Source organism: Salmo trutta, chromosome 2, assembly GCF_901001165.1.
Source record: "Salmo trutta chromosome 2, fSalTru1.1, whole genome shotgun sequence".
Classification (NCBI taxonomy): domain Eukaryota; kingdom Metazoa; phylum Chordata; class Actinopteri; order Salmoniformes; family Salmonidae; genus Salmo; species Salmo trutta.
Window position 1 is genome coordinate 7,451,029 of NC_042958.1, and position 24,898 is coordinate 7,475,926.

The window sequence follows — 24,898 nt, forward strand, 5'->3', positions numbered from 1 at the left end:
CTATTCTACACATTTTGTCATGAAGCTTTGGCAAAAACTGTCCGTTTTAAAGCTAACTTCCTGAAATTCTACACTTTTTGCCATGAAGCAGAGATTTATTTTGGTGTATCATAGCTCATCATGCTTGTGTTCCCATTTTGCCATGAGGCTGAGACAAAGTGTTGCAGTGTTAAAGCTAATTTCCTACTATTCAAAACATTTTTCTATCATACGCTATCTGGGGCCGTTCAGTAGTCCGGCCCTGCTCCTAACCTGCTACCAAATTCACTCCTTATTGAAGTGATGTGAAAAGAGAGTCCCGGGTACCACAGGAGAGAGCCAGCAACCTGCAGGGCCTGAGCGGCAAGGTGGAAATTGGCGCCCTCTTCGACGGTCAAGTCTAGGTGGGATAAAGCTTTTGTCAAATTAATTTAGCATTTTATCTAATCCTATCCCTTATCTGTACTTTAATCTAATTACCATAACCTTCTACGTTAATTATCCTAACCTGCTGCATAAATTCTCCTAAACTTGCTAGAAAACAATTTTACCTTCTAGACAAAATCCTCTTCGACCTGCCCAAGGTCTTCTGGGAGAAGGAGACCCAGGAGCTGAGGGCATACTTTACCTGGCAGGTGAGATCTGACTTCCCTCAACTGGTGGAGGGAGAGCTGAAGGCTCTGGAGGACAGGGTCAGGAATTGAGAGGCAGAAGGACCAGATGATTCAGAAAGAGAAGAGAGAAAGCATTGACTATGGGACACTACACTACACTGATGCTGCAATATGGTGGGGATTGGGATATGGTGGGACTGACATAAAAGGGACTAACAAGCTCATTGCAGTTTTGTGGAAACTGCTTTGCCTATATGTGGTTAAAATGTATGAAATTACGATTAAACAACGTGCCTGCATGCAGTTCAGGCTACCACTCACTGCCAATGGATTAATGAGTACTGTAGGTATGAGGTGATAGATCAGAATCTGTGTTCAACTGTATCTAACTGCTCTATCCATGACATAGACATGGAAAGAGCAGATTCACATGTCCATGACAGATTCACATGTCCATGACATGTGAATCCAAGTGAAAGCTATGATCCCTTACTGAAGTCACTTGTTAAATCCACTTCAATCAGTGTAGATTAAGGGGAGGAGATAGGTTAAAGAAGGATTTTTAAGCCTTGAGACAATTGAGACATGGATTGTGTATGTGGGCCATTTAGAGGGTGTTTGGGCAAGACAATAAATGTCAGTGCCTTTGAACGAGGTGTGGTAGTAGGTGCCAGGCACACTGGTTTGTGACAAGAACTGCAACACTGCTGGGTTTTTTCACACAGTTTCCCATGTGTATCAAGAATGGTCCACCAACCAAAGGACATCCATCCAACTTGACACAAGTGTGGGACGCATTGGAGTCAACATGGGCCATCATTCCTGTGGAACACTTTCAACACCTTGTAGAGTCCATGCCCCGATGATTTGAGGCTGTTCTGAAGGCAAAAGGGGGTGAAACTCAATTAATGTTTGGTATACTCAGTGCCTCCAGAAAGTATTCATAACTCTTGACTTATTAAACATTTTGTTGTGTTACAGCCTGAAATAAAAATTGATTAAAAATATGTATTTTCTCACCCATATATACACAATGCCCCTTAATAACAAAGTGAAAATATGTTTTTAGAAATGTTTGCAGATTAATTGAAAAGAAATACAGAAAACTCTAATTGACGTATGTATTCACACCCCTGAGTCAAAACATGTTAGAATCACATTTGGCAGTGATTACAGCTGTGAGTCTTTCTGGGTAAGTCTGTAAGAGCTTTCCTGGATTGTACAATATTTTTACATTATTCTTTAAAAAATGATTCAATCCCTGTCAAGTTGGTTGTTGATCATTGCTAGACGGCCATAACATGGTGCAGCCATCACCATGCTTGAAAATATGAAGAGTGGTACTCAGTGATGTGTTGTGTTGGATTTGCCCCAAACATAACACTTTGCATTCTGGACATACAGTACATTTATTTTGCCACATTTTTTGCAGTTTTACTTTAGTACCTTATTGCAAACAGGATGCATGTTTTGGAATATGTTTATTCTGTACATGTTTCCTTCTTTTCAACCTCTGTCACAGGCGTCGAAATGAGTAGACCAAGGTGTTCAAAATGTTCATCTTGTAATTTAATGAAAGAAATTAACACTTTACAAATTAAACAAAAAATGACAGCAGACAGTTCCGTCAGGTACTCACAACTAAACGGAAAACAACTACCCACAAACAACAAAGGAAAAACAGGCCGGCTAAGTATGGCTTCCAATCAGAGACAACCATAGACACCTGCCTCTGATTGGAAACCATACCCGGCCAAAACATAGAACACAAAACATAGAATGCCCACCCACCTATCACACCCTGGCCTAGCTAAACAGAGAAAACACAGCTCTCCTAGGTCAGAGCGTGGCAATCTGTCATTTAGGTTAATATTGTGGAGTAACTACAAAATTGTTGATCCATCCTAAGTTTTCTGCTATCACAGCCATTAGACTGTGTAAATGTTTTAAAATCACCAGTGGACTCATAGTGAGATCCCTGAGCATTTTCCTTCCTCTCCGGCATCTGAGTTAGGAATGACGCCCGTATCTTTGTAGTGACTGGCTGTATTGATACGTCATTAAACATTGTAATTAACAACATCCCTGAAAGGGATATTCAATGTTTTTTTTCTACCCATCTACCAATAGATGCTCTTCTTTTCGAGGCATTCGAAAACCTCCCCAATCTTTGTGGTTAAATCTGTTTGAGACACACTGCTCGACTGAGGGACTTTACAGATAATTGTATGTGTGGGGTACAGAGATGAAGTAGTCATTCACTAGTATTGCACACACAGTGAGTCCATGCAACTTATTATGCGACTTGTTAAGCAATTCTTTACTCCTGAACTTATTCATGATTGTCATAAGAAAGGGGTTGAATACATATTGACTAAAGATATTTCATCTTTTAATTTATTTTCTAATTCAAAACATTATTCCACATTATTGGGTATTGTGTGTAGGCCAGTGACACATCTGAATGTAATACATTTTAATGAAATATGTAAAATGTTGGACCAATAAGACCAAAAGATTTAATGGAAATTGAATGTAAAGGTTTTAATCACAGTGCAATTAATAAACAACCTTACATTCAGCCTCAGGTGTTTCTTTGATTTAACACTCAACATCAAACTGACACAATAACTTCAAAATAGATATAAACTGAAAATAGATAATATTGTTATTCTGGGAACTGCCCCATAGATGAAGAGAAACAGATGCTCTGTGAGCTCAACATTCAAAATAAATGGTCCAAAATAAAGAGTAGCCTACATCATCGTATCAACACTATAGTAACAGTTACCGTAAATTCCGGACTGTATATTCCGGACTAACTTTTTTGTCAAGCTTTGAACCTCGCGGCTTAAACAATGACGCGGCTAATATATGCATTTTTCCTGCTTTCAATTTTTTTTTCTCCAAAAAAACATTCTGTGACGTGCTCAGTTTTTTGGCGGCATGAAGCTTTCATTAGACCAATGAAATTGCCGAACGGGTTAAGGTCAAACAACTTTTTTGTTTACTGTTTAGATTAAATCGAGCGCTCTCAAACTTATTACAGTAGTCATTTTGTCACCCTCATCATGGCAAAGACACGGAGAAATGCATATGATGCAGCTTTCAAGTTGAAGGCGATTGATCTGGCTGTTGGAAAAGGAAATTGAGCTGCTGCACGGGAGCTTGGTCTTAATGAGTCGATGATAAGACGTTGGAAACAGCAGCGTGAGGAATTGACTCAGTGCAAAAAGACAACTAAAGCTTACTGCTCATTATTTTTTTTTTGTTACATGCCGTGTTTCATTAAAGCCTATTTATTTTTGTTACAAGCTGTGTTTCGTTAAAGCCTATTTATTTTTGTAACAAGCCGTGTTTCGTTAAAGCCTGTGTAAAGTTAATTTGTTTCAATGTACCGGTAGGCACCTGCGGCTTATAAACATGTGTGGCTTATTTATGTTCAAAAAAAAAATAAAAATTGAATTCAGTGGGTGCGGCTAAAATTCAGGTGCACTTAATAGTCCGGAAACTACGGTAAACACTTTTCAACCCAGCAAATTCTACAAATATGCAGATAATCAAAGAGCAAACAATTATAAATGTAACAAAAGTACCAATAGAAAACAGATACACAATGACAATACTGTACATAAAAACACTTAATACCCATTGGAAAAATAATTAACATGCACCTCTTTAATTCACTTGTGCTTAAAGCCCATCTAGGGAGTTAACAGGTGGTTCCTGAGCCCTTCTCCCAGTCACATTGACTTCAGCGTACTCACTCTCCTGTCCCTGGACCCTGTCCTGGGCTGCAGCTGGGGTCTCTTTGGTTCGTAGTTTGGAGAAGTCTATGTCACCGTAGTGGATCTCTTCAGGCTGGTCTTCTGCAGGTTCCTCTGGTTTCTCTCCAGCTGTGGCCTGGTCAGCACACACTGTCCCACCCGGGGAGTTCTGTGGAGAGAACACAGAGAGAGGAACAGGTGTAAAGCTCTAAGCTCAGTCATTTGTAAAACTCTAAGGTCAGCAGGTTACACAACACATACTGAGGGGATGTCAATGAAAATGTCAATGAAATTGGCAGGTGTAAAGAGTTACATTTTGTAAGGAAACACTGTCAAAGTCCAACAGCTATTCTGTTATCATTGCATGTTCTTACAGGATGTGGCATTGCTTTCGGTGTGGTGATCTCCCCTAAACTTCCTCTGAAATGATGTCAACCTCATGGCTTTAAATAGTTTCAGCATTAATTCAGTACTTTCTTAGATACACTTTGTAGATGGTTTTGAAAGTTGAGCCTTATTCCCACCTGTCCCTGTGGACTGTCTGTCCTTTCAAGTCCATCGTGGAGCCTCGAGTTTCTCCTGCTGGAAGACATTTAGAAAGGTATTCTGAATGCACTGAGAGGGTTTTCATATGCAAAAGCACAAACACAGCATAAATAAAATTATTTTGCGTTGATGCCAGGAATAGTTTTTACCATACAAAAAGACTGATCAGGCTGATAAGCAAAAAGGCCCGCAGAGTTCCTGCTGCAATCCCAAAAGCCATTGAGGTTTCTTGCCCTGAAAATACAGCACATATTATGGTCAATTGTCACAAAAAGATCTCTAAAGTACACTACATGACCAAAAGTATGTTGACACCTGCTCGTTGAACATCTCATTCCAAAATCATGGGCATTAATATGGAATATAGAATGTCATTGTATGCTGTAGGGTTAAGAATTCCCTTCACTGGAACTAAGGGGCCTAGCCCAAACCATGAAAAACATCCCCAGACCATTATTCCTCATCCACCGAACTTTACAGTTGGCACTATGCATTGGGGCAGGTAGTGTTCTCCTGGAATCCTTCAAAACCCAGATTGTTCCGCTGGACTGCCAGATGGTGAATCGTATATTCAACACGCCAGAGAACGGATTTCCACTTCTCCAGAGTACAATGGCAGTGAGCTTTACACCACTGCAGCTGATTCTTGGCATTGCGCATAGTGATCTTAGGCTTGAGTGCGGCTGTTCGGCCATGGAAACCCATTTCATGAAGCCCTCAACAAACAGTTATTGTGCTGCCGTTGCTTCCAAAGGCAGTTTGGACCTCGGTAGTGAAAGTTGCCATCCTACTGCCAATGTTTGTCTACGGAGATTGCATGGCTGTGTGCTCGCTTTTAAACACCTGTCAGCAACATATGGGGCTTTAATAGCTGAATCCACGCATTTGAAGGGGTGTCCACATACCTTTGTATATATATAGTGTATATGTAACCTAAGATTGTGCCCTACGTGCCCGTTTTACCTTTAATTGCCAGCTGCACTTCCCTTGACTTGCCACAGCCGTGACTATTTCTTGCTTCACAGTAGTACAGTCCTCCATCACCAACAGTCACATTGAGGGAGTAACTCTGTCCAGATGCTACCTGTGTTGTTTTACCCCAACTGATCTGGAACCAGGTGAAGTTTGTCACAGGAGGGTTGGCTGTACTGCTGCAGGTCAGATTAACACAGCTGCCCACTAATACTGGACCAGCTGGACTGATGGAGGCCGAGGTGTCCTTAGGAGAGACTGAGGGAGAGGGGTTCATTTAGAATGTATCTGGATATGGTATATTGAATAGTCTCATCAAAACCACTCCATTACAATCATCAGTGAAAACATGATAGAATGATCTATTCTTCAGGAACCTGTGACTAAATCTTACATGACACGTTAAGCATCATGGTATGTTCAGCTGTCTTGTTGCTTGCCCCTACTGGGTAGACTGCAGTACAAGTGATGTTCTTCTCATGATGAAGGTAAAACGGAGTGAAGGTCACCGTGGAGAGAACTGATTTGGTTTGGTCTGGATTCTCCTGCATTTGGTTCTCAGTTGTGAACTGTGTTGGGAGCGTCCATGTCAGCTCAGGGCGGTGTTCAGGACAGGGAGCGACAGCAGAGCAGTTCAAACTGACAGGGGTCCCTTCCTTCACTTCACCTGAGACAGTAATGATGGGACTGGAAGGCAAATCTGTAATACATTGTAGATGAAGATTTTTTACACTAAAAGTTAAACTGTCCACTTGTTCTACTCTTGTCTTTGATGCAAGGAATATAAACTGGAAAAAATCGTTGGTTAACAGTTAAATTGTCTCTTACCTCTGACAACTATATGAACAGACTTTCAAATGTCTGTTGCACGGAATGGTTGACTCTCAATCCTGAAGAAGTATGTATTAGTGTAATTGGTGGTTACATTGAAGAAGACTGTGGTGCAGTTCTTCTGGGACATGTTTCCAGTTATCTTCCCTTGATATCCGTTGACCGTCTCACTACTGTTAAATATCACATTTTCCGGACGCACATCAAAGTATGGTGATTCTTTAATCCACACTCCAGTGGTTTGTATTGTGCTGATAAATGTATTCTTATGTTGGTCAGCAACATCAAATGAACATGGGATTTGCACACAGGAGCCAGTCAGTACATCCAGTCTATCTGGCATTGTGGCGATCAAATCTCGTTGACCAAAGCAGGCCAAAACACCTGCAACATAAAAGACAACATCAGGGAGGTTCTGATATATTTTCAGTTCAGTCCTATGATATCTATTAACCCTTGATGACAGACAGGGGCCGCTGTTGGAGGCAACTGCACAGCCATCTTGTTACTCCTCCTCCATTGTAAAACAGATTTTGGAAGCTATAGAAATGCATTTATTAATGTCTACATTCGTTTTTGACCAGTATATTCTATTAGAGACACCTTAATGGATACTTTTAAATTATATTTTGTGACCTGCAACACTTCCTTCAACAGAGAGACACTTGCCTTGCTCCAGCCAATGATTGTATTTTGCATCTCACTGAACTGGTATTATCCAATAACTAATTAACCTTTGAGTCAGACTTTTTCCGTCAAATTCGGGGTGTAGCCATGGGCTCCCCCTTTGCCCCCAACTATATGAACCTGTATGTGGAACAATTTGAAGAAGCACTCATCTACAAAACAGAGACAGACCCCCTACTCTCTAAAATCCTCTCATGGAAGAGATACATAGATGATGTCTTTGTGCTCTGGGAAGGAAGTAAGCAGGAACTAAACCAAACTCTGCTAAACGAGACCTCTGAATATCTCAAATTCACCATGCAGACTGATGAGAGAAAAATAAACTACCTGGACTTATGGATCATCAAAGGGAATGATGCCTTCCATACAGACTTGTACACAGCCAACAGACCTCAATACCCTCATACGTGCGGATAGTATGCATCCCCTTCCCCTCAGGAATGGTCTACCATATAGCCAGTTATGCAGGGTTAAACGAATCTGTTGCTAACAGTCAGATTTTGACAGCAATGCTAAGAAAATGAAAAATAAATTCAAAATCAGAGGCTACAAGGAAAAAAGTATTGATGCTGCAATATCGAAAATATCTGAAAAACCAAGAGAGGATTTGCTAAAAAGTTAACCAAAGAAGAAAAACACCGCTACAGACTTTTGGACTACGTACACCAAGTGTTCAGAGAAAATGAAAGCAATCCTGAAAAAGCACTGGAATATTCTACAATCAGACAAAAAAAATGCACACCTCTTCAAGGAATCCCCACTGGTGGTCTATAAATGTGGTCGCAATATTGGGGATAGCTTAGTGAGATCTGACCTGCCCCCTGAGCCCACTCAGACACTCTTGACACCAATTCCATATGGGAAATACAAAAGTGGCTCATGCTCACAGTGCAATAGCTTTACAAAAACATCCTTCTTTAGACACCCACATACAGGTGGAAAAATCCCTGTTAGGGGTATGATCTCTTGCAAGACAAATGGAGAAATCTATCTCATCACATGTTCATGTGGGAAAACCAATGCATTACAAACAAAACAACAATTATAACAATGCATAGCTGAACACTGCAGCTCAATCAAGTGTAAGAACACTGATTATCTAGTAGCAGCTCACTTTGTTGAAGCTACCTATCCCATCTCCTCCCTCAAATATACAGGTATTGAGCATGTTGCTCTACCAAGGAGAGGAGGTAACATGGAGATCCTACTACTACAGAGGAGAGGAGGTAACATGGAGATCCTACTACTACAGAGGAGAGGAGGTAACATGGAGATCCTACTACTACAGAGGTAGAGGAGGTAACATGGAGATCCTACTACTACAGAGGAGAGGAGGTAACATGGAGATCCTACTACTACACAGGGAGGACTACTGGATTTCCTATTTAAAAACATTATAGTTATATTATAGTAATATAAATGAATATATTCTTTCTACAGCCTTTCAGCATAGAACCAATATGTTCCCCCTGTTGATGGTGCTTATTATGCATTATGGATGAACCAAATGATTACAATTTAACAACATTTAATGAATTTGGAAACAATTAAATATATGTGAAATTAAATTAAACAATAAAGTATGTTGATGCTAATCTTATACTAATGTTAATGATAACAATACGCTAATATATTCAATATGCTGTAAACTATTATTTTAACAGTTTTACTCAATTCATTCTAATTAACCTCATAACTATGATACACCCCTCACTATTGTCATTGGTTGCACTAGCTGCACTGTATGTCTACATAACCTGGTTCAAACATTCATGACATTACACTGAAGAAGGCACAGTGATGCTGAAACGTTGGTGTTTTACCCAATGAATTAGTGGGAGATTATATAGATAGTGTGTTCAACTCTCTTTGATTTTATAGCTTACAGTGTATTCACCGTTAGTCAGCACCTCTACAATAAGTAATATTCTCTGTGTGTGCTCCAGCTCATGCTTTTTTTATATGACCTGATTATAACAAATATAATTAGAAATATGTAAAGATTTTTAAGTATTTTATTTATAGAGTACTAACTTTACTGTCCCCCTCTACAACAAAATACAGAAATACATGTAATTTTTCCTTGAAACATTTGCTTTAAATACTGTAGAATTCCATTAATTCTTATGGAGGACTGCTTCTTCTGGGGAGTACCACATATAGAGACCAGTGGATTTAAAGTCTCTCATTGGCTCTTACATAGCACCAAAGATCGAGGGTTTATATACATCATTGGAACAGTCTCTTCCAATAATAATAATATTAACTTATTTCTATGTACAGGTGATTTTCAATTGGTTGGTGTGTTGTCAAGGAGTGAGGTGACGTGTGTTTGTGAGCAGAGGACCACTAGTTTGAGCCCGGTATGGTGATAGGGACAGTGGTGGAAGCTATACTGTCAGCCGCAACATGAAGTTGGTTTAACATGAACATACAGAGACATGAAACAGTATTTCCCCCTTTCTGCTTCTCTATTTTTATTTATGTTTTGTTACTGAATGTTATCAGATCTACAACCAAAACCTAATATTAGATAAAGGAAACTTAAGTTTACAAATAACAAAAAAAATGTATAGTTATTACATTTATTTCATGAACAAAGTTATGCAACACCCAATTCCCCTGTGTGAAAAAGTAATTGCACCTTACACTCAATAACTGGTTGTTTCACCATTCCAAAACACACAATCAAGTCTACATGAAAATTGATTAAAAGCAACAAATTAAAGTTTTGGAATGGCCTACTCAAAGTCCAGACCTAATCCCTATTGAGATATTGTGGAAGGACTTGAAACGAGCAGTTCATGCTTGAAAACCAACAAATGTTGCTGAGTTAAAGCAGTTCTGCGTGGGAGAGTGGGCCAGAATTCCTCCACAGAGATGTGAGAGACTGATCAACAACTATAGGAAATGTATGGTTGGTTGTCATTACAGCTGATGGAGGCATTACCAGTTATTGAGTGTTAAGGGGCAATTACCTTTTCACACAGTGGCATTGGTTGTTGCATAACTTAGTTTAAGAAATGAATGAAATAAGTATGTCATTGTTGTGTTTTTTGTTCACTCAGGTTCCATTTATCTAATATAAGCTTTTGATTGAATATCTGATAACATTCAATACCAAAAATATGCAAAATACTTTTTCACAGTACTGTTTGAATCCAGACTATTAAAATACACTAATCAGGAATTATTTGTACACTTTTCTACACAATTAAACAGCTGGAATATAGCGCATCCCATAAAATATCATGACTTGTGCTTACTCCTTTATGTCTGATTCATAACTATTTGTTGCTGTGTGGAAGACTCACCTGACATAAAGAGGCCAATGAGAAAAAACATGTTCTCAGGACAAGCCATGTGAGAACTCACTCACTACCGATCACCTGAAACAGTACAAACATTCACTTCCTTGTAGAGTAGGTCACATGACACGTACTGTATCACATTGAAACTTTAGTCCATACATCACATAGGTCCTTCAGTTGTGAAGCTAATACAAGAACTAACAGCCGTACATTGAACATTTTGAATCTCATTACTTGTAATTAATTTCCTTCATTTAGTGTGAACATTAAAATATGAAGATAAGATAGTGGAGTAGTTGACACTTGCCTTACAATGATGTAAACGGTCCACAGGAGAGACTGTCGCACACCCATAGTGTGTTCTGACAAACTAAAGTGCTGAAATTCATGTGGCACATCTCACATCTCATCAGTGACATACTTCCTAATAAGTGTATCTATATAACAGGATGCTTGAATAGTCTATGTGCTGGGTGTCAACATCAGTTGTGAAAACATGGTATGCTAATTTAAGTGTTTAGAATATTGTAATTTTCTAATGAACCTTCAACTCCTGCACAATTTGTTTCAGTCACTTGAAACATTGCAGAGGTGGCCTTAGCCATGTTTCACCAGTTTCAAATGAAATGGGCCCCAGCTGCCCACTGACTGACTCTTAACACAAAGTGTATGTTAGCCACTGACTCAACAGCTTTATGTGGCCTATACATTTCATTGCTGCCCGAAATGAAACACTTATATTCAAGATATTTTTCATTGTGGGAGCATAATATTCATTGCAGTTAATGTATGTGTTGGGGTGGGGGGTAAATAACCCTTTTAGGGGGAAGGGGACCCCTTTACAGGATTTTGTTACAGGCCCCCAAATAGCCAAGTCCGCCCTTGATACAACAACGGAACTTTCTGAAATATAAACATCTCCCTCTCCCCTATCTCCCAGGCTTCAATGGGAATTAGTGTGGGATTTTTTGAGTGGAGCTAAATCGTAAACCAAAATCCATCCAACTTGCTTCCATCCAACTTGCTTCAGTAAAAGATACCCGGTTCTCACATTATCTTTCAACACGGAAAACAGACTTTGTCAGAAACAGAGTGACTGTAGTTGTAGCTGATGGATTATCACACACTCCTCAATTTCTCCTGCACCCACTTCCTCTTTCATTACGTCACTTCTATCTGCCAAGAAGAGCATGGTGAGCTGGGAGCCACAGGAGGGAGCCATCGACCTGCAGGACAAGGTGTACCTCCTCGGCGGTCATGTCTAGAGGGGATACAGCTTTTGTCAAATTGATGTTCTTAAGTTGATTTTATGTTTTATTTTAGCTAACCCTAACCCTTTTTCTTACCTTAATCTAATTATCCTAACCTGCTACGTTACTTCTCCCAACCTGCTGCACAAGTTCTCCTACATTTGCTAGGAAACATCCATTTTGACAAAAAGATGTGACCCTTCTATACAAAACCCTCTTCGACCTGCCCAAGGCCTTCTGGGAGAAGGAGACCCAGGAGCTGAGGACGCACTTTACCCAGCAGGTGGGTTTATATTACATGGCAATTAATGAATAACCTCAAATGCAGCCTCATTTGTGTCTCTTGAACAACACTCAAAATAAAAACGGACATAATAACTCCCAACAATACACACATGAAAAATAAACATGTAATAGGAATATTTAAGATGAATAAATTTCAGATTCAGTTTAGAGTGATTCATATAATGTTCAGCATATTTATATATTTGACCTTTCTGTAACATGATGTCACGTCCTGACCCTAGTAAGATGTCATTTTCTATAGTTATCACGTCCTGACCAGCAGATGGAGCTATTGTTTTAGTGTTGGGGTCAGGACGTGGCAGTTTTTGTGTATATGAATGTTTGATTGTTGATTTGGGACTTCCAATTGAAGGCAGGTGTGTTGAGTTGCCTTTGATTGGAAGTCCTATATAGGTGTGTGTGTTTTTCTTTGGGGTTGTGGGTGGTTGTTGTTACACTGCGTGTATAGCCTGTAAAACTGCTACTGTTGTCACCGGCATTGGGTTTTTCAAGTGGATGCTCTACTCCTTTTTTTGGTAATAAATAAGCATGAGTATTCACATACCTGCTGCGCCTTGGTCCATTCATGAAGACAACCGTTACAGAACCACCCACCAAAGGACCAAGCAGCAGAAGAGGAGGAAGCCACGGGAGAAGAAAATGGAGGAATGGACCTGGCAAGACGAGAGACAATTCTGGGAGGATAAGTTAAGGGAGCTAAGGGAACCCGAGAGGCACCCCCAAGATTTTTTTTTGGGGGGGCACACGGGTAGTTTGGCCAGGCCAGGGAAGAGCCGTAAGCCAGCTACCCGTGACTACAGGGAGGTGCGTATGAGGTGGAGGGCGCCATGTTACGCTGAGGTACGCACCATCTCGCCGATACGGACGCACAGCACAGTCCGCCCGGTACCAGCCCCACGCATCAGGAGTCTGGTGCGTCAGCCCAGCCTCGCCAGTCGTGAGTCACCAGAGCTGCCCGCCAGTCAACAGTCGCCAGAGCTGCCCGACAGTCGACAGTCGCCAGAGCTGCCCGCCAGTCGACAGTCGCCAGAGCTGCCCGCCATTCGACAGTCGCCAGAGCTGCCCGCCAGTCGACATTCGCCAGAGCTGCCCGCCAGTCGACAGTCGCCAGAGCTGCCCGCCAGTTGACAGTCGCCAGAGCTGCCCGCCAGTCGACAGTCGCCAGAGCTGCCCGCCAGTCGACAGTCGCCAGAGCTGCCCGCCAGTCAACAGTCACCAGACTGCCCTGAACTGCCAGAGTGGCCAGACTGCCCTGAACTGCCAGAGTGGCCAGACTGCCCTGAACTGCCAGAGTGGCCAGACTGCCCTGAACTGCCAGAGTGGCCAGACTGCCCTGAACTGCCAGAGTGGCCAGACTGCCCTGAACTGCCAGAGTGGCCAGACTGCCCTGACCTGCCAGAGTGGCCAGACTGCCCTGACCTGCCAGAGTGGCCAGACTGCCCTGACCTGCCAGAGTGGCTAGACTGCCCTGACCTGCCAGAGTGGCCAGACTGCCCTGACCTGCCAGAGTGGCCAGACTGCCCTGACCTGCCAGAGTGGCCAGACTGCCCTGACCTGCCAGAGTGGCCAGACTGCCCTGACCTGCCAGAGTGGCCAGACTGCCCTGACCTGCCAGAGTGGCCAGACTGCCCGGTTCTGCCAGAGGTGCCCGCCTGCCCTGATCTGCCAGGGTGCCCGGCCTGTCAGGATCTGCCAGAGTGGTCCTCCTGTTCTCCGGTCCAGCCCGAGTGGCCCTCCTGCCCTCCGGCCCAGCCCGAGTGGCCCTCCTGCCCTCCGGCCCAGCCCGAGTGGCCCTCCTGCCCTCCGGCCCAGCCCGAGTGGCCCTCCTGCCCAGCCCGAGTGACCCTCCTGCCCTCCGGCCCAGCCCGAGTGGCCCTCCGGCCCTCCGGCCCAGCCCGAGTGGCCCTCCTGCCCTCCGGCCCAGCCCGAGTGGCCCTCCTGCCCTCCGGCCCAGCCCGAGTGGCCCTCCTGCCCTCCGGCCCAGCCCGAGTGGCCCTCCTGCCCAGCCCGAGTGGCCCTCCGGCCCTCCGGCCCAGCCCGAGTGGCCCTCCTGTCCTCCGGCACAGCCCGAGTGGCCCTCCTGTCCTCCGGCCCTGCACGAGTGGTCCGTCTGCCAGGGTCAGCCCAAGTGGCCCATCTGCCCGGCGCAGCTAGCAGCGCCACCGAAGTGGGCTACGCCGAAGGTGGAGCAAGGTCCATGCCCTGCACCTGAGCCACCTCCAGGATAGGTGGGTTGGGGAGGGAGGGTGTAGCACAGTGCCGTCGGTGACGGCAGCCACCCTCCCTTCCCTCCCTTATTGTTTTAGGGTTATTGTTTATGGGTTTTGTGTTGGGGTTTTTTGTTGGTAGGTGCATTCCGGGGTCTGCACCTTGAGGGGGGGGGTACTGTCACGTCCTGACCAGCAGATGGAGCTATTGTTTTAGTGTTGGTGTCAGGACGTGGCAGTTTTTGTGTATGTGAATGTTTGATTGTTGATTTGGGACTTCCAATTGAAGGCAGGTGTGTTGAGTTGCCTTTGATTGGAAGTCCTATATAGGTGTGTGTGTTTTTCTTTGGGGTTGTGGGTGGTTGTTTTTACACTGCGTTTATAGCCTGTAAAACTGCTACTGTTGTCACCGGCATTGGGTTTTTCAAGTGGATGCTCTACTCCTTTTTTTGGTAATAAATAACCATGAGTATTCACATACCTGCTGCGCCTTGGTCCATTCATGAAGACAACCGTTACAATAGTAGAGTAGGTCAGGGCTTGACAGGGGGTGTTTTGTGTTTTTCTATGTTTTCTATTTCTATATTTAAGTTCTAGTTTTTCTATTTCTATGTTGGGGTTGTTTGGGTTGATCTCCAATTGGAGGCAGCTGACCCTCTTTGCCACTGATTTGAGATCATATTTAAGTAGGGTTTTTTTTTCCTGGGTTTTTGTGGGTAGTTGTTTTCCGTTTTGTGAGTATCACCTGGAGGAACTGTTGGCTGTCGTTTTGTTGTTTTTCTTTAAGTGTCGTCATTAAAGTAAATTTGAGCACTCTACACGCCGCGCCTTGGTCCCCTTTATACGATCCGCGTTACACATGATTTCCAGTATGCTGTTTGTAACACGGGTTGATGTTCACTAGACTCAATGCTGTATGTTATATTAAACTCATAACTGTTGATAGTGATTGATGACAGACTGGAGGAACAAGGACAGAGGACACACTGATTGTTATTGTATTGTGTAAAACACTGATTCTGTAGTAGCTGACAAAGCCACTGCCTTTTGTTTTGACTTCCTACAAGCCCCTCAGACTGGTGTTTACAGAACATTTGTTGGTCTGATTAGGAAATAAAGCAACTGTCTCCAAGAGGCCAGTAAGACATTGTCTCTGCTTCTATGCTGGATGTTGTCTACCTGTTGCAATTTGTATTAAACCTGATTGATTAATGATGGACTTTATCAACGACTTCTCTTTTGTTCACAGATGCACAAATATCATACCCCCAAGACGTGCTAACCTCTCACCATTGCAATGACATAGGAAGTTAGCATTTTTTGAGGGGGGGTATGATATTTCTCACTCATAATTTTTCACAAATCATCCAGGACTATCTGTAATCATGGTAGAGTCCACATTAATATGTTTAGAAACATAATATTCTTAATTACAAAAAAAGTGACTGCAAACTGACACTAAACAGCTGTTAAACTCCGGCCCCATCATGCCGGTTAAAGCTATGATCCCTTATTGATGTCACTTGTTAAATCCCCTTCAATCAGTGTAAATCAAATCAAATCAAATCAAATTTATTTATATAGCCCTTCGTACATCAGCTGAAATCTCAAAGTGCTGTACAGAAACTCAGACTAAAACCCCAAACAGCAAGCAATGCATGTGAAAGAAGCACGGTGGCTGGGAAAAACTCCCTAGGAAAAACTCCTGAGAAAGGCCAAAAACCTAGGAAGAAACCTAGAGAGGAACCAGGCTATGAGGGGTGGCCAGTCCTCTTCTGGCTGTGCTGGGTGGATATTATAACAGAACATGGTCAAGATGTTAAAATGTTCGTAAATGACCAGCATGGTCAAATAATAATAATCATAGTAATTGTCGAGGGTGCAACAAGCACGTCCGGTGAACAGGTCAGGGTTCCGTAGCCGCAGGCAGAACAGTTGAAACTGGAGCAGCAGCATGGCCAGGTGGACTGGGGACAGCAAGGAGTCATCATGCCAGGTAGTCCTGAGGCATGGTCCTAGGGCTCAGGTCCTCCGAGAGAAAGAAAGAAAGAAAGAAAGAGAGAATTAGAGAGAGCATATTTACATTCACACAGGACACCGGATAAGACAAGAGAATACTCCAGATGTAACAGACTGACCCTAGCCCCCCGACACATAAACTACTGCAGCATAAATACTGGAGGCTGAGACAGGAGGGATCAGAAGACACTGTGGCCCCATCCGATGATACCCCCGGACAGGGCCAAACAGGCAGGATATAACCCCACCCACTTTGCCAAAGCACAGCCCCCACACCACTAGAGGGATATCTACAACCACCAACTTACCGTCCGAAGACAAGGCCGAGTATAGCCCACAAAGATGTCCGCCACGGCACAACCCAAGGGGGGGGCGCCAACCCAGACAGGAAGACCACGTCAGTGGCTCAACCTACTCAAGTGACGCACCCCTCCCATGGACGGCATGGAAGAACACCAGTAAGTCAGTGACTCAGCCCCTGTAAAAGGGTTAGAGGCAGAGAATCCCAGTGGGAAGAGGGGAACCGACAAGGCAGAGACAGCAAGGGCGGTTCGTTGCTCCAGCCTTTCCGTTCACCTTCACACTCCTGGGCCAGACTATACTTAATCATAGGACCTACTGAAGAGATAAGTCTTCAGTAAAGACTTAAAGGTTGAGACTGAGTCTGCGTCTCTCACATGGGTAGGCAGACCATTCCATAAAAATGGAGCTCTATAGGAGAAAGCCCTACCTCCAGCCGTTTGCTTAGAAATTCTAGGGACAATTAGGAGGCCTGCGTCTTGTGACCGTAGCGTACGTGTAGGTATGTACGGCAGGACCAAATCGGAAAGATAGGTAGGAGCAAGCCCATGTAATGCTTTGTAGGTTAGCAGTAAAACCTTGAAATCAGCCCTTGCCTTAACAGGAAGCCAGTGTAGGGAAGCTAGCACTGGAGTAATATGATCAAATTTTTTGGTTCTAGTCAGGATTCTAGCAGCCGTATTTAGCACTAACTGAAGTTTGTTTAGTGCTTTATCCGGGTAGCCGGAAAGTAGAGCATTGCAGTAGTCAAGCCTTGTAACGGATTGGCAGTCGTGGTGAAGGAATGAGGCACAGGAAGCAGCGAGCACAGGGTAGTGGCGTATTTAATGTAGACTCACTACTGAAACAAAATATTCCCAAACACAGGGGAGAAAGTACACACGGCGTAGACTAGCGCCGACACGAACATGAAACGTTAACATGAAATAATCCCGCACAACACGGAAGCGGACCAGCTCACATAAATAGCCCCGCTAATTAACCACACTCAAACCAGGTGCACAAAACCAAAAAAAAGGGGAAAACCAAAAAGGGGAATCAGTGGCAGCTAATAGGCCGGTGACGACGACCGCCGAGCGCCACCCGAGCAGGAGGGGGCGCCACCGTCGGTGGGAATCGTGACAGTACCCCCCTCCTGACGCGCGGCTCCCGCAGCGCGCCGACACCGGCCTCGAGGACGACCCGGAGGGCGAGGCGCAGGGCAATCCGGACGGAGGCGATGGAAATCCTTCAACATGGATGGGTCCAAGACGTCCTCCGCCGGCACCCAGCACCTCTCCTCCGGGCCGTACCCCTCCCAGTCCACGAGGTACTGCAGGCCCTTCGCCCGGCGTCTCGAGTCCAGAATGGCCCGTACGCTGTACGCCGGGGACCCCCCGATGTCCAGAGGGGGTGGAGGGACCTCCAGCACCTCACCTTCCTGCAGGGGACCAGCTACCACCGGCCTGAGGAGAGACACATGAAACGAGGGGTTAATACGGTAATAGGAAGGGAGTTGTAACCGATAACACACCTCGTTTATCCTCCTCAGGACTTTAAATGGCCCCACACACTGCGGCCCCAGCTTCCGGCAGGGCACGCGGAGGGGCAGGTTCCGGGTCGAGAGCCAGACCCTGTCTCCCGGTACGAACACGGGTGCCTCACTGCGGTGGCGGTCAGCACTCCTCTTCTGCCGTCCACTGGCCTCCTTTAGGGAGTCCTGGACGGCTCTCCAGGTCTCCTTGGAGTGCTGTACCCAGTCCTCCACCGCAGGAGCCTCGGTCTGACTCCGGTGCCATGATGCCAGGACCGGCTGGTAACCCAAAACACACTGAAAGGGTGACATGTTAGTAGAGGAGTGGCGAAGTGAGTTCTGGGCTAACTCCGCCCAGGGAATGTACCTCGCCCACTCCCCTGGCCGGTCCTGGCAATACGACCTCAGAAACCTGCCCACCTCCTGGTTCACCCTCTCCGCCTGCCCATTGCTCTCGGGGTGAAAACCGGAGGTCAAACTGACCGAGACCCCCAGCCGCTCCATAAACGCCCTCCAGACCCTGGATGTGAACTGGGAACCTCGATCAGAGACAATGTCCTCCGGCACCCCGTAGTGCCGGAAGACGTGGGTAAATAGGGCCTCCGCAGTCTGCAGGGCCGTAGGGAGACCGGGCAATGGGAGGAGACGGCAGGACTTAGAGAACCGATCCACAACCACCAGAATCGCAGTGTTCCCCTGAGAGGGGGGAAGATCTGTCAAGAAATCTATAGACAGGTGCGACCATGGCCATTGTGGAACGGGGAGGGGCTGTAACTTCCCTCTCGGTAGATGCCTAGGAGCCTTACTCTGAGCGCACACCGAACAGGAAGAGACATAGGACCTCACGTCCTTAGCCAAGGTGGGCCACCAGTACTTCCCCCTGAGACTCCGCACTGTCCTCGCCACACCAGGATGACCCGCCGTAGGTAGCGTGTGCGCCCATCGAATCAAACGATCACGAACACCGAGCGGCACATACATGCAACCCACGGGAACCTGCGCAGGCGCAGGTTCCAACACTAATGCCCGCTCGATGTCCGCGTCCACCTCCCATACCACCGGTGCCACCAGCCTAGACGCTGGAATGATGGGAGTTGGATCGATGGACCGGTCCTCCGTGTCATAGAGACGGGACAGCGCGTCGGCTCTAGTGTTAAGGGAACCCGGTCTATAGGAGATAGTGAACCTAAACCGGGCGAAGAACATGGCCCACCTTGCCTGACGCGGATTCAGTCTCCTCGCTGCCCGGATGTACTCCAGGTTTCGGTGGTCGGTCCAGATGAGAAAGGGGTGTTTAGCCCCCTCAAGCCAGTGCCGCCACACCCTCAAAGCTTTTACCACCGCTAGCAACTCCCTGTCCCCCACATCATAGTTACGCTCCGCCGAACTGAGCTTCCTCGAAAAGAAAGCGCAGGGGCGGAGTTTCGATGGCGTACCCGAGCGCTGTGATAGCACGGCACCCACCCCAGCCTCGGATGCGTCCACCTCCACCATGAATGCTAGAGACGGGTCCGGGTGCGCCAACACGGGTGCGTCGGTGAACAGGGTCTTCAACTTCTTGAAGGCTCCCTCCGCCTCCGTCGACCATCGCAAACGCACCGGCCCCCCCTTCAGCAGTGAGGTAATGGGAGCCGCTACCTGGCCAAAACCCCGGATAAACCTCCGGTAGTAATTGGCAAAGCCTAAGAACCGCTGCACCTCCTTCACCGTGGTTGGAGTCGGCCAATTACGCACGGCCTTAACGCGGTCACACTCCATCACCACCCCCGTGGTGGAAATGCGATAACCCAGAAAGGAAACGGCTCGTTTGGAAAACACACACTTCTCAGCCTTAACGTATAGGTCATGCTCCAGCAGTCTACCAAGCACCTTGCGCACCAGGGACACATGCGCGGAGCGGGTGGCGGAATATATCAGAATGTAATCGATATAGACTATCACGCCCTGCCCGTGCAGGTCCCTGAGAATCTCGTCAACAAAGGATTGAAAGACGGCTGGAGCATTTTTCAACCCATACGGCATGACGAGGTACTCATAATGGCCCGATGTGGTACTAAAGGCTGTTTTCCACTCGTCTCCCTTCTTGATACGCACCAGGTTATACGCGCTCCTAAGATCCAGTTTTGTGAAGAACTTTGCTCCGTGAAATGATTCCACCGCCGTAGCGATGAGAGGTAGTGGGTAACTAAACCCCACCGTGATAGCGTTTAGACCTCTGTAATCAATGCACGGACGCAGACCTCCCTCCTTTTTCTTCACAAAAAAGAAACTCGAGGAGGCGGGTGAGATGGAGGGCCGAATGTACCCCTGTCCCAGGGATTCAGTGACATATGTCTCCATAGCCGCTGTCTCCTCCTGTGACAAGGGGTACACGTGACTCCTGGGAAGTGCAGCGTTAACCTGGAGGTCTATCGCGCAATCCCCCTGTCGATGGGGTGGTAATTTAGTCGCCCTCTTTTTACAGAAGGCGATCGCCAAATCGGCGTACTCAGGGGGAATGCGCACGGGGGACACCTGGTCTGGACTCTCCACCGACGTGGCACCTATGGAAACTCCTAGACACCTCCCTGAACACTCCTCTGACCACCCCTGGAGAACCCCCTGTTTCCACGAAATACGGGGATTGTGACCAGCCAGCCAGGGGACCCCCAGCACCACCGGAAACGCAGGCGAATCAATAAGGAAAAAACTAATGCGTTCCTTATGATTCCCCTGCGTTACCATGTCCAGTGGCACCGTAGACTCCCTGACTAGCCCTGACCCTAATGGTCGGCTATCTAGGGAGTGCACGGGGAAGGGGGAATCTAACGGCACCCGCGGAATGCCCAGCTTAATGGCAAGTCCACGATCCATAAAGTTCCCAGCTGCGCCTGAATCGACTAGCGCCCTATGCTGGGAAGAGGGAAAAAAATTAGGAAACAAAACAGGTAAGAACACGTGACCAACAGGGGGTTCTGGGTGAATCTGGTGCCGACTCACCTGGGGTGACCGAGAAGTGTTCTGCCTGCCCTCTCGACTCCCAGACTGGCTCCTCCAGCACCGGTCGGCCATGTGTCCTCTCCGACCACAGCTGGGGCAGGAGGAGCCAGCTCCTCCGGTGTCCCTTGGCACGGCCCCCCCCACCTCCATAGGGGTAGGGGCGGGGGTGCACGAAGGTGGAACGGGCAGGACCCTCTCCGAACGCCCGCGGGCAGCCAGCAGATTGTCCAAACGAATGGACATGTCGATGAGCTCGTCCAGGGATAGAGCTGCATCTCGACAGGCCAGCTCCCTACGGACGTCCGCCCGGAGACTGCATCTATAGTGGTCTATGAGGGCCCTGTCGTTCCACCCCGCCCCAGCAGCCAAGGTCCTGAACTCCAACGCGAAGTCCTGAGCGCTCCTCGTCTCCTGCCTGAGGTGGAACAGCCGTTCACCCGCCGCTCTTCCCTCCGGAGGGTGATCGAACACGGCCCGAAAGCGGCGGGTGAACTCTGGATAATGGTCCCTCGCCGAGTCTGGGCCATTCCAGACCGCATTAGCCCACTCCAGAGCTCGGCCCGTCAGGCAGGAAACGAGGGCACTCACGCTCTCCTCTCCCGAGGGAGCAGGTCTGACGGTGGCCAGGTACAGCTCGAGCTGGAGCAGAAATCCCTGGCACCCAGCCGCCGCCCCATCGTACTCCCTCGGGAGCGCCAGACGAAGCGCGCCTGAGCCAGACGTAGTGGGAGGAGGAGGTGGCTGGATCGGAGGAGCCGGAGGTGGAGAGAGGAGACCACTTCTCTCCCATCTGTCCATCCTCTCCATCATCTGGTCCATCGCGGATCCTATGCGGTGGAGGACCGTAGTGTGGTGGAGGACGCGTTCCTCCATCGAGGGGACAGGGGTGGCCGCTGCTCCTGCTGATTCCATGCCTTTTTAGGTGGTGCAGGATTCTGTAACGGATTGGCAGTCGTGGTGAAGGAATGAGGCACAGGAAGCAGCGAGCACAGGGTAGTGGCGTATTTAATGTAGACTCACTACTGAAACAAAATATTCCCAAACACAGGGGAGAAAGTACACACGGCGTAGACTAGCGCCGACACGAACATGAAACGTTAACATGAAATAATCCCGCACAACACGGAAGCGGACCAGCTCACATAAATAGCCCCGCTAATTAACCACACTCAAACCAGGTGCACAAAACCAAAAAAAAGGGGAAAACCAAAAAGGGGAATCAGTGGCAGCTAATAGGCCGGTGACGACGACCGCCGAGCGCCACCCGAGCAGGAGGGGGCGCCACCGTCGGTGGGAATCGTGACAAGCCTAGAAGTAACAAAAGCATGGATTAATTTTTCTGCGTCATTTTTGGACAGAAAGTTTCTGATTTTTGCAATGTTACGTAGATGGAAAAAAGCTGTCCTTGAAGCAGTCTTGATATGTTCTTCAAAAGAGAGATCAGGGTCCAGAGTAACGCCGAGGTCCTTCACAGTTTTATTTGAGACGACTGTACAACCATCCAGATTAATTGTCAGATTCAACAGAAGATCTCTTTGTTTCTTGGGACCTAGGACAAGCATCTCTGTTTTGTCCGAGTTTAAAAGTAGAAAATTTGCAGCCATCCACTTCCTTATGTCTGAAACACAGGCTTCTAGCGAGGGCAATTTTGGGGCTTCACCATGTTTCATTGAAATGTACAGCTGTGTGTCGTCCGCATAGCAGTGAAATTTAACATTATGTTTTCGAATGACATCCCCAAGAGGTAAAATATATAGTGAAAACAATAGTGGTCCTAGAACGGAACCTTGAGGAACACCGAAATTTACAATTGATTTGTCAGAGGACGAACCATTCACAGAGACAAACTGATATCTTTCCGACAGATAAGATCTAAACCAGGCCAGAACTTGTCCATGTAGACCAATTTGGGTTTCCAATCTCTCCAAAAGAATGTGGTGATCGATGGTATCAAAAGCGGCACTAAGATCTAGGAGCACGAGGACAGATGCAGAGCCTCGGTCTGACGTCATTAAAAGGTCATTTACCACCTTCACAAGTGCAGTCTCAGTGCTATGATGGGGTCTAAAACCAGACTGAAGCGTTTCGTATACATTGTTTGTCTTCAGGAAGGCAGTGAGTTGCTGCGCAACAACTTTTTCTAAAATTTTTGAGAGGAATGGAAGATTCGATATAGGCCGATAGTTTTTTATAATTTCTGGGTCAAGATTCGGCTTTTTCAAGAGAGGCTTTATTACTGCCACTTTTAGTGAGCTTGGTACACATCCGGTGGATAGAGAGCCGTTTATTATGTTCAACATAGGAGGGCCAAGCACAGGAAGCAGCTCTTTCAGTAGTTTAGTTGGAATAGGATCCAGTATGCAGCTTGAGGGTTTGGAGGCCATGATTATTTTCATCATTGTGTCAAGAGATATAGTACTAAAACACTTTAGTATCTCCCTTGAGCCAAGGTCCTGGCAGAGTTGTGCAGACTCTGGACAATGAAGCCCTGGAGGAATACCCAGATTTAAAGATGAGTCCGTAATTTGCTTTCTAATGATCATGATCTTTTCCTCAAAAAAGTTCATAAATGTATTACTGCTGAAGTGAAAGCCATCCTCCATTTGCGAATGCTGCTTTTTAGTTAGCTTTGCGACAGTGTCAAAAAGAAATTTCGGATTGTTCTTATTTTCCTCAATTAAGTTGGAAAAATAGGATGATCGTGCAGCAGTGAGGGCTCTTCGATACTGCACGGTACTGTCTTTCCAAGCTAGTCGGAAGACTTCCAGTTTAGTGTGGCGCCATTTCCGTTCCAATTTTCTGGAAGCTTGCTTCAGAGCTCGTGTATTTCCTGTATACCAGGGAGCTAGTTTCTTATGACAGATGTTTTTAATTTTTAGGGGTGCAACTGCATCTAGGGTATTGCGCAAGGTTGAATTGAGTTCCTCGGTTAGGTGGTTAACTGATTCTTGTCCTCTGACGTCCTTGGGTAGGCAGAGGGAGTCTGGAAGGGCATCAAGGAATCTTTGGGTTGTCTGAGAATTTATAGCACGACTTTTAATCTTCCTTGGTTGGGGTCTGAGCAGATTATTTGTTGCAATTGTAAACGCAATAAAATGGTGGTCCGATAATCCAGGATTATGAGGAAAAACATTAAGATCCACAACATTTATTCCATGGGACAAAACTAGGTCCAGAGTATGACTGTGGCAGTGAGTAGGTCCAGAGACATGCTGGACAAAACCCACTGAGTCGATGATGGCTCCGAAAGCCTTTTGGAGTGGGTCTGTGGACTTTTCCATGTGAATGTTAAAGTCACCAAAAATTAGAATATTATCTGCTATGACTACAAGATCCGATAGGAATTCAGGGAACTCAGTAAGGAACACTGCATATGGCCCAGGAGGCCTGTAAACAGTAGCTATAAAAAGTGATTGAGTAGGCTGCATAGATTTCATGACTAGAAGCTCAAAAGACGAAAACGTCATTGTTTTTTTTTTTGTAAATTGAAATTTGCTATCGTAAATGTTAGCAACACCTCCGCCTTTGCCGGATGCACGGGGGGTTTGGTCACTAGTGTAACCAGGGGGTGAGGCCTCATTTAACACAGTAAATTCATCAGGCTTAAGCCATGTTTC

The 24,898-nt window shown here is 46.2% G+C and overlaps 1 pseudogene; it reads right to left on the bottom strand.

Moving 5' to 3' along the window:
• Window positions 1–4,286: 4,286 nt before the first annotated feature.
• On the bottom strand, window positions 4,287–11,925 carry LOC115148695 (myelin-associated glycoprotein-like; annotated as a pseudogene).
• Window positions 11,926–24,898: the final 12,973 nt, after the last annotated feature.